Raw genomic sequence first — 9514 nt, 5'->3', positions numbered from 1 at the left:
TTCGCTGACAATTAAAAGCGACAGCCTCGAAAGATAATTGTCATAAATCGCTTCTAAAAAAATAAATAAATCGAGATGCGACACTACAAGATAAAAGACAAAGAGAGGAAGAGAGGGGTGTGAGTATGTATAAGAAATCAAGATGCTAACTACAAGATAAAAATAGAGATAGAGGAAGAGAGAGCGTGTGTGTGTGTGTGTGTGTGTGTGTGTGTATAAGAAATCAAGATGCTACATTACAAGATAAAAAACAGAAAGAGAGAGAGGGAGGTGTGTTTGTATGTGTGTGTATATAAAAATCAAGATGATACACTCCAAGAAAAAAGACAGAGAGAGAGGGAGGGAGGGAGAGAGGTGTGTGTGTGTGTATCAAGATGCTACACTACAAGATAAAAGACAGGGAAAGAGAGAGGGAGAGAGAGGTGTTTGTGTGTGTGTGTGTGTGTGTATAAAAATCAAGATGCTACACTATAAGATAAAAGACACACACACACACACAGAGGTGTGTGTGTGTGTGTGTATAAGAAATCAAGATGCTACACTACAAGATAAAGAGAGAGAGAGAGGGAGGGAGGGAAGTTTGTGTATGTGTGTGTATATATATATATATATACACACACACACACATACACACATATATAACACACTGTGTGTGTGTGTATAAAATCAAGATGTTACACTACAAGACAGAAGACATACACACACACACAGAGGCGTGTTTATATGTGTGTATAAAAAAATCAAAGATGCTACACTACAAAATAAAAGGCAGAGAGATTGTTTTGGTCTATGGCTGTAAATAAATAATGATGATGATGATGACAGAGAGAAAGACAGGTGTGTGTGTGTGGTTTGGACAGGCAACAGCCCAATCCAGACTGAGCTTCGTCACGTTTCCAAACGGGATGGGGATCTTGTTTGTCCTGGAACTGTACAAACATCCCTTCCGCGAAAGGCAACACGTTTAATTAACGATGAGAGAGCAGTTAGGGGCAGAAAGCTAGTAAAATGGCGTGATAAATTTATGGCACGGTTAGCGTGCTTTTAATTATGGCTATTATGTTAATTATTTCCCATTAGCATGGAGTTATCAGCGGCACGTCAGCTTTCATCAAAACCGGGCTTTCTCTCCGAAATTGGGTCTTTTCACCCGACGTCAGGAAAAGAAAAGAAAAGAAAAGAAAAGAGGAGAACAGTGGAGGAGAGAGAAGGGGGGGAAAGGCGGTGGGGCTGGAAAGACGGGGAGAAAGAAAGAGAGAAAGAGAGAGAGAGAGAGAGAGAGAGAGAGAGCTGTCTGGCCAGCAAAACAAATGACTCCCCCATTGAAAGAAGCATGATTTTAGACATGGGTTTTGACCCCACTGATCCCCTCCAGGCAAGAGGATGGGGAAAAGTGTGTATTGTGTGTGTGTGTGTGTATGTGTGTGTGTGTAAGAGAGCACCAGTGGTTGTGGTGGTTGTCATTGTTGTCATTATTATTATTAGTAAAGGATGCGCTACGTGTTCATCCCCTGCGCACTCACACAAACACTGTCTCTCTCACGCACAGAGATACATCCACCCGGGTTTGGAGGAGGCTTTTTATCATCTTGGATCCCTCTGTCAAACATTATGTTCCTGCTCGTTTTTCTCTGTCCCGTTTTACAAAACACACACACACACACACACAAACCCTTTCAACGCGCCAGCATTGAAAGGGTTTTTTCTCTCTGTGTTTTTTTTTTTTTTTTTAAAACGGGAAAGAGAAAAACGAGCAGGAAGGTGTCTGAGACCTTGTTCTATCTTCTATCTGTCTATCTATCTATCCATCCATCTATCCATCCATCCATCCATCCATCCATCCATCCATCCATCCATCTATCTATCTCCCAGGTGCGCAAACAAAGGCAGAGCCACTTTGGACCCACAAAACTAGGTGCATCACCCAAAGACAGGGCATCCCCAAGGAAAGTCGGGCAAAGCTAGACTGCATATATTCATGTACAGTATAAGTCTAGAAGTTTTAGTCAAAAAAATAAATAGACACCCACCTTCCAAACCCTGTGTCCACTTGGCTTCATCCTTTAGATCCTCTGTGGCTTGCCTCTAGGTTTTAATCTCGATTTATCCATGGGTTATATAAAAATGTTTTGCACCCCTCCCCCCAAAAACCTGCCCTCGACTTAAGATCGACTTATAGTTAAGTACTGTATATAGGACTATACTCCACATTGAGATCAAGAAGAAATAGAGACAAAATTAGGGATGCCCTTTGGTTCTTCTGAGATCCAGAGAGAGGGGAAGAAGGGGATTTCCTTTTGGAAGTCTTGAACTTGCCCTTCCTTTTGGAAGTCTTGAACTTGCCCTTCATATTGACTCAGACTTGGATTATTATTAGGCAAGGGACTGGCCACTTGGCTCTCCCAAGAGTTCAGATGTGGTCCCTCTGAGTCACAACATTCATCAAGGATGCTGCTGGCCTTGGGTCAAATCTCTTGTTTTCCAAAGTGGCAAAAACAGGGCTGGAAAGGATAGGAAGCTAGAAATGCCAAGGAGTTTGTAGCATCTCCAGTGTTGGTGGCTTGTTGTTGTTGTTGTTGTTGTTGTTGTTGTTGTGCACCTTCAAGTCTTTCCTGACTTATGGCAAACTTATCATGAGGTTTTGTTTTGGCAAGTTTCTCCAGAGGAGGTTTGGCATTGCCTTGCTTTGAGGCCGAGAGAGTGTAACTTGCTCAGTGGATTTAATGGCCCAGCTGGGGTTTGAACCCTGGTCTCCAGAGTTGTAGTCCAATGCTTAAACCACTACACATAGTACATAACAAAGTGCTCCTTAGTGTCTCCTGAGAAGTAAATCCAACTCACTCCTTAGGGACTTTTTTGTCTTAGAATATTGTTTAAGGTTTTGGCCCCACAGATCAAACCTCTGCAAAGACTGACCTGAGAGTAAATCCCACTGTGTTTAACGAGACTTTCTCCCGGGGCTAAGCATAGCCTAGGAGAAGGAAGAATGAACTAGGTCTGGGAAGTCTTGAGTTCCAGTCCTGTTGTTGCTGGGATCTCATTAGGAAAGTCATTCAGTAAACTCTCATTTACAATATGGGGAGGGCAACGATGCTACATAGGAATGTTGTTAGAGATGAACAACAAGATAACTACACACGAATCACTTCCAACACTGAAATTCTATACTAATACAATACGAATACAGTAGTAGTACCGTAATTCAAAGATATAGTTGTGTTAGTATGGAATATCAGTATGGAAAGGGATCTTGTAGCACCTTTGAGACTCAGAGAAACTAGTCATAGACTGAAGTCTGTGGGTGCACCTGCACTGTAGAAATAATGCAATTTGACACCACTTTAACTGCCATGGCTCCATCCTACAGAATATTGGGATTTGTATTTTTGTAAGGCACCAGCACTCTTTGGCACAGAAAGCTAAAGACCTTGTAAAACTACAAATCCCAGGATTCCACAGGATGGAGCTATAAACACTTAAAGTGGTGTCAATCAGCATTATTTCTGCAGCGTAGGTGCACCCACACTTCCTCAGACATACTACGAAATCTCAGGTTACCAACTTTACCCCTTTTATGGCTCTCAAAGATGCTACCAGAGCCCTTTGTAGAGTTGGGGAGTGTTATTGTTTCAGATGACTCCTTGAAAAAGTCATGTTGGCTGGAGATTTCCCAAAAAGTAACCTCTTCAAACTGGTGACAGTAGTTTGTGATGAAAGCTTTTAAACCCCTCCACCCTCATGTTTTAAACATACTGTATTTGAAATCGTTTTTAGCCAGGTGCTTTTAAAAATAAAATTGCTGTCCCCCTCCCACTTTTTAAAAAAGATTTTAGCCGAGTTTTAATTTCTTATTTCTTTTTGGTTTTATATTATTGTAAATGGCTTTAAATCTCGACCCAGGAGACAGGTGGGGTAAAAATTAAGCAAACGATTAAATAACATGAACCTAATCTAAATATTAAAATAATCTAAACCTATGAACAGGTTGAAGGGAGGGGGGAAGAGCATGTATAGGTCTGGAGGTAAAGCTCCTAGAGGCTGAAAACTGAGGCTTAAAGCTCAGAAGCTTTAAAACGTGACTGTAAATTTCTGTTTGGTTCAGATGGAAAACAGGGCTGGTCCATACTAAATAATATATATATATATATATATAAATAACGCGATCCACATATCAGGGAGCAGGTCATCTATTCTATAGGTTACGACTACAACCAAAATTCCCTGAAGGCACTAGATCTCCTCTGACCTTGGAAACTAAGCAGGACCAGCTCTGGTTAGTGCTTGGATCCCACCAATACTGTAGGTTGCATTTCAGAACTGGCAAAAATGAAACCCACCTCTGCGTCTTCCTTGCCTAAGAAAACCCTACAAAATTCATGGGGCCGCCATAAGGCGACAGGAGCGCACACATAAACCTATAAGCCGCTTTCCAGTTTATTGACAGAGTTTAATATCCTGGGTTTATTCCTCACCAATCTGAAACCCAACTGAGGCCATCCCATGCCAGAAAATGAAGTTAAAGCATAAATGAAACCCTACGCAGCCACCTATTAAAAATCAGCAAAAAGGCGCAGCTCCAAAATATCAACCGACTTCGAGTCGGGTTGAAAAAAAGATGGGAAAGGGGGGACCAGGATAGAAAAATCTTCCCTGTCTAGTAGCAAAGGGCTGGGAAAGATGACCCAACTGAGGCGAGAAGGACCTTGAAAGTGTCGAACCAGATTATTGCCACAGTGTGGATGCAAAAGTGAGGTAATTCAGACAAAAAAGAGGTCAGTGAGAACTAATCTTCCCAATTCACAGCAACCAGTTCCTTCGTGGGTTTTATCTACTCCGTTATATTTGCAGACTTCCTACCTGTGTAATCCGTTTCAATGCCTCTCCAAAGCAAATCCTACTGAGTTCAGTGCAGTTTCCTCTTACAGCCTCCAGCAATGTAACATCCAGAGATGGTTTCTTAAGGTGTTGATTTTTAAGATGTTGTTGTTTCTTAACGACTCTGTTTCTTTGCCAGGGCCTCTGCCTTTTCTTCTTCTTCCTCTTTGGCCTCTGCCAATCCCACTCTTCAATTTAGGTATTCAAAGTATAAGGTAAGGCTGCCCCTATCCCTATCTGCTCTGATAAACAGTATGTAGAAAGATCCTGTAGCACCTGTGAGACTAAACTTTGAGACTCTCTGCTCTGATAAACAGATCTGTTGTTATTGTTGTTATTCCAATAACTTAAAAAATACACCAGACAGTGACATCTTTATTGCACCAGCCAAAATGTACCATACACATCTTGCAAGCTTTCGAAGCTCCACTGGCTTCTGTTGTTTTTGTGCACCTTCAAGTCGTTTCCCACTTATGGCGACCTTTTCATGGGGTTTTCTTGGCAAGATTGGTCCAGAGGGGGTTTGCCATTGCCTTTCCCTGAGGCTGAGAGAGTGTGACTTGCCAAGTGAGTTTCATGGTCTCCAGAGTCCAACACTCAAAATCGCTCTCCGACGCTGGCTCTGGCCAATAAATATATCTCCTTCAGGTCTTTGACAGAGCAATCCCTTGCAGACTCTCAGGTAAGGAGTGTAGCCTGATTTCAAGCAGCAACCTTCTATACACACAGAGATATCTATCTATCTATCTATCTATCTATCTATCTATCTATTATCCCCCCCACACATATATATATACATACACACATATGGACACATATGTACATATATGCATATATACATGCGTACACGCACACATACACACAGGCATATATACATATACACATATTCACACGCACACACACACATATACATGTATATACATATATACATACATACACACACATATATCTATATACATATATACATACATACACATACATATCGATATACATATATATATATATATATGCACATACACACGCAAAGAATATACACAGAAGAAACCCCATTAGACTCGGAAGAACTTCTGAGTACATGAGAACAGCATCGCAGTGTAAGGCTTCTCTCCTTCCAGTCCTTCCAGCCCTTTCTTAGGCTGCATCTGCACTGGAGAAATAATCCGGGTTGACATCAAACTGCCGTGGTTCAGTGCTATGGCCTTCTGCAACCAACGACCGTTCCTAGGATTCCATAGCAGTGAGCCAGGGCCGTTAAAGTGGTGTCAAACCGGAGTATTCCTGCAGTGCCTTAGACCAGAGTTACTAGGAGGAGGGGATTCCGCTATCAGTTGGGCTGCGGAGACGCTCTGGGTTTTAGTCGGAACTTGAATTGATTCAGCATGTTGGAAACCTGTTTTACAATCCCGAGTTTACAGGATGGTCTGCACTGGTTCCCAGAGAGAGAGAGAGAGAGAGAGAGAAGGGGGGCAGTTGTCCTTTTTAGCCCTAAACCTTTTGCTGGGAGCATCTCCAGCCCAATTCCTGCCTGTGAGGATGAATTGGTCTGGTCCTCCTCTGTCCCTTTAGGAACTCCACTTTGGAGGACCTGTTTTTGCCTTGGTTAAATGGAAATTAAGGATCAGGGCAGCTGCGGTGTATTTTTAGCGAGCCCCCAGATCCTCTGGTTTAAATTTAGGATGATTGGTTAATTGATTGATGGACTGCTTATTTAGACTAACACCCAGAATCTGCAAAAGCCCTCGTCGAGATTACAATGGCTCTCGCTTCCGCGGAGGCAGGCGATGTCTTAGGATCCCAAACTTTCTCCGATTGTTATCAGCACTGTAAAGGAAGGCTTTCGGGAGCTCAGCTTCGGAGCAGGAACTAGCAGACTACTGTCCTCTTTTGTTTTGGAGCTCAAAGAGAAAACTAGATGATCTGTTTTAGAGCTAAGAAAAAGGAATTTCTAGCAATAGCTTTGGTGGGCTTGTTCAGTCGAAGATGCCACCGGACCCCTTTATGTTTTTTCCCTCCAAAAGCTTTTTTGTTTGCGATCTAGATCCCAGAAAGCCACCGCCAAGTCTGGTGCTAGTGGTGGTGGTGATGATGATGATGATAATAATAATAATAATAATAATGATGTGCCTGCACTTGGAAAGAATTTCTTCAAAGTTCCTTCCAGGCTACTCATAGTAGTTTTAGGATTTGGTCATTTAATCTGTATAATTTAGGGTAGGAGATGGAGGAAGCCAAGTCATTTATACAACGGCTTTTTATACTCGATCATAAATAATAACAACAACAACAATAATAATAATAATAATAATAAACCACTGGGTGACCTTGGGCGAGTCACACTCTCTCAGCCTCAGATGACAGCAATGGCAACCCCTCTCTGAACAAATCTTGCCAAGAAAACCCCATGATAGGATCGCCTTAGGGTTGCCATAAGTCCAAAATGACTTTGGAGGCACACAACCACCACCGAAATCCTTGCAGATCTACCGCAACTCTACTTTGGTTTCATAGTTGTTGTTCTTTGTGGGACATTTAGCCTCTTCTAGTGTTACAACAAGCTGCAACCCCCAGAATTCCATACCATTGAGCCAGAGCAGTTAAAGCGGTGTCAAATCGGATTATTTCTTTAGTGTGGATGGACTCCAAAAGTTTCATATTTCAGGGGGATTCGGGATCTGTTCTGGTAGCGGCTTCTGTCTCTGAAGGCAAACTAAGGCCCAAAACACACTGCAGAATTAATCCAGTGCTACATAATTTACGGGAAGAACTCCGAAGATATATAGCTGTTCCCCCTGAGCACCGGCTGGAAAGGGACTTGGGGGCTGCTCTAGAAAGGGCAAAAAGGCTTAGAATTCAGGGTGCTTTGGGAAGAATCAGGTGAGGAAGGCAGGACTCAGTTACTGCAAGGAACCTAAACCACGTACATGCCTAGATTCACTCACAAATCCCTTCCTTTTTGTCTTGAGCACCCGATCTGGCTATGTGAGGGATTAGTAACAAGAGTGGCTGCCCATCATCGTCGTCGTCATAATCGTCGTCATCATCGCCATCATCTCTTCAGTGTGTGTTGTGTATCTTCAAGTCCCCCCCCCCCTCAATTTAGGGAAACCCTAAGGTGTGCCTATCATGGGGTTTTCTGGGCAAGATTTGTTCAGAAGGGGTTTACCACTGCCTTCCCCTGAGGCTGAGAGAGTGTGACCTGCCCAAGGTCACCCAGTGGGTTTTTAGGTCTGATCTGGGAAGCGAACCCTAGACTCCAGAGTCAGAGTCGGATCTCACACAGGGCTGTTTTCTCTCTCCAGGTGGATCTCCTCTGAGGTGGATCTCTCCGCAAGCAGCCGGGCGATCCTCTCCTTGGATCGACTGCCAGGGGAACCGGGCGTCGGGGGAACTCTGAAACTCATTCCCAAAAAGAAAGAGGAAGCTAACAGAACCGCGTTTGGTGGAAGATCCGAAAATACATGGATGCAGCACTCACCTTTGTCTATTGTGGCTGCATCCGCACGGGAGAAATAATCCAATTTGACACTGCTTTAACCGGTACCACAACAAACTACAAATCCCAGAATTCCATAGCTTCGCACCGTGGCAGTCAAAGCAGTGCCAAATCGGATTATTTCTCCCGTGCGGATGCAGCCTGTGTTAAGGAATGACGCTTGCCTGTTTCATTTAAGCACTTGGGGTCTCATACCGGGAGTTTCTGTTCTGTTTTCTCTTACTTTGTTTCAGGCGATGTGAGCTTTGTTTCGGTTTGATTCCAGTTCAAAATGGTGTGGACAGCAGCAACCCAACGCAGCCCTCTCTTTAGAACCAAGTTTGGGATTTTCCACCTTCCTCTCCTCTCTTTTTCTTTGCGGCTGCATTTTAAATGCACGCAGGACGAACATTTCTTTTTCCTCCTGCGACATTTTGCGGGTGTCTACTCTGTGTAGAGTTTATGTACAATACTACTCCAGGTCGCCTGCTTTTCTGTCTTTCTGTCCAGCTTCTGACACTCAATATTAAAATATGCAAACAATGTTGGTATTTCTCTTTCCCAAACCCTTGCACTTTAGTGCTTGGTTATGGATGGTTTCAAGGCTGCAATCGCACTGCAGAAATAAGCATCTCACAAAACTCCAGTTCCCAGAATTCCATAGCATTGAGTCATGGCAGTTAAAGTGGTGTTAACCTGGATTACTGGATGTAGCAAAAGAAGCGTTCCAGATTGTGGTAGTTATTCTAAATCAAACCTGAACTGTGAATTTAAAAGGTCTATTATATTCTTATGCTAACTCTTGGTCTTCCTGGCGCTAAAAAGGAATCGTTTAGAGAGTTCACGCTGTTTCCTCTGAAACAATACACACAAGACAAAGAAACACCAAGAAATAATAATAATAATAATAATAATAATAATAATAATAATAATATTCCAAAGCGACAGTGTCTGTGACTACAGATTAGACAGCTAAATGGTCCCTGTTCTGTCAAGGGATTTGACATTTTGGATTTAAAAAAAAAATCATTCTTGTTGATTTTGGGTTGATTCACTGGTTCTCTCTCTCTCTCTCTGCTTCAGTTCTGCTGCTCACCTTAGAAGGACTGAAGAGAGAAGCTGGTTGAAAGGAGAGGCAGAATTGCCTTTTTGTTTACGTAAAAGAAC

The 9514-nt window shown here is 42.7% G+C and overlaps 1 protein-coding gene and 1 long non-coding RNA gene across 10 annotated transcripts in view; both read left to right on the top strand.

The window, feature by feature from the left end:
* LOC121928179 overlaps positions 1-8890 on the top strand; it is a 16482-nt gene extending 7592 nt beyond the window's left edge. The window contains exon 2 of the long non-coding RNA XR_006103453.1: positions 8175-8890. This is a non-coding gene — a long non-coding RNA (uncharacterized LOC121928179). The remainder of the gene's footprint in view (positions 1-8174) is intronic.
* The window catches only part of DOCK7 (dedicator of cytokinesis 7), a 614518-nt gene that overhangs the window by 70272 nt on the left and 534732 nt on the right, over positions 1-9514 (top strand). The window lies entirely within an intron of this gene.

Source organism: Sceloporus undulatus, chromosome 4 (genome assembly GCF_019175285.1).
Source record: "Sceloporus undulatus isolate JIND9_A2432 ecotype Alabama chromosome 4, SceUnd_v1.1, whole genome shotgun sequence".
Lineage (NCBI taxonomy): Eukaryota > Metazoa > Chordata > Lepidosauria > Squamata > Phrynosomatidae > Sceloporus > Sceloporus undulatus.
Note: the sequence above shows the minus strand (reverse complement) of the source record. Positions and strands in the feature narration are given on the sequence as shown.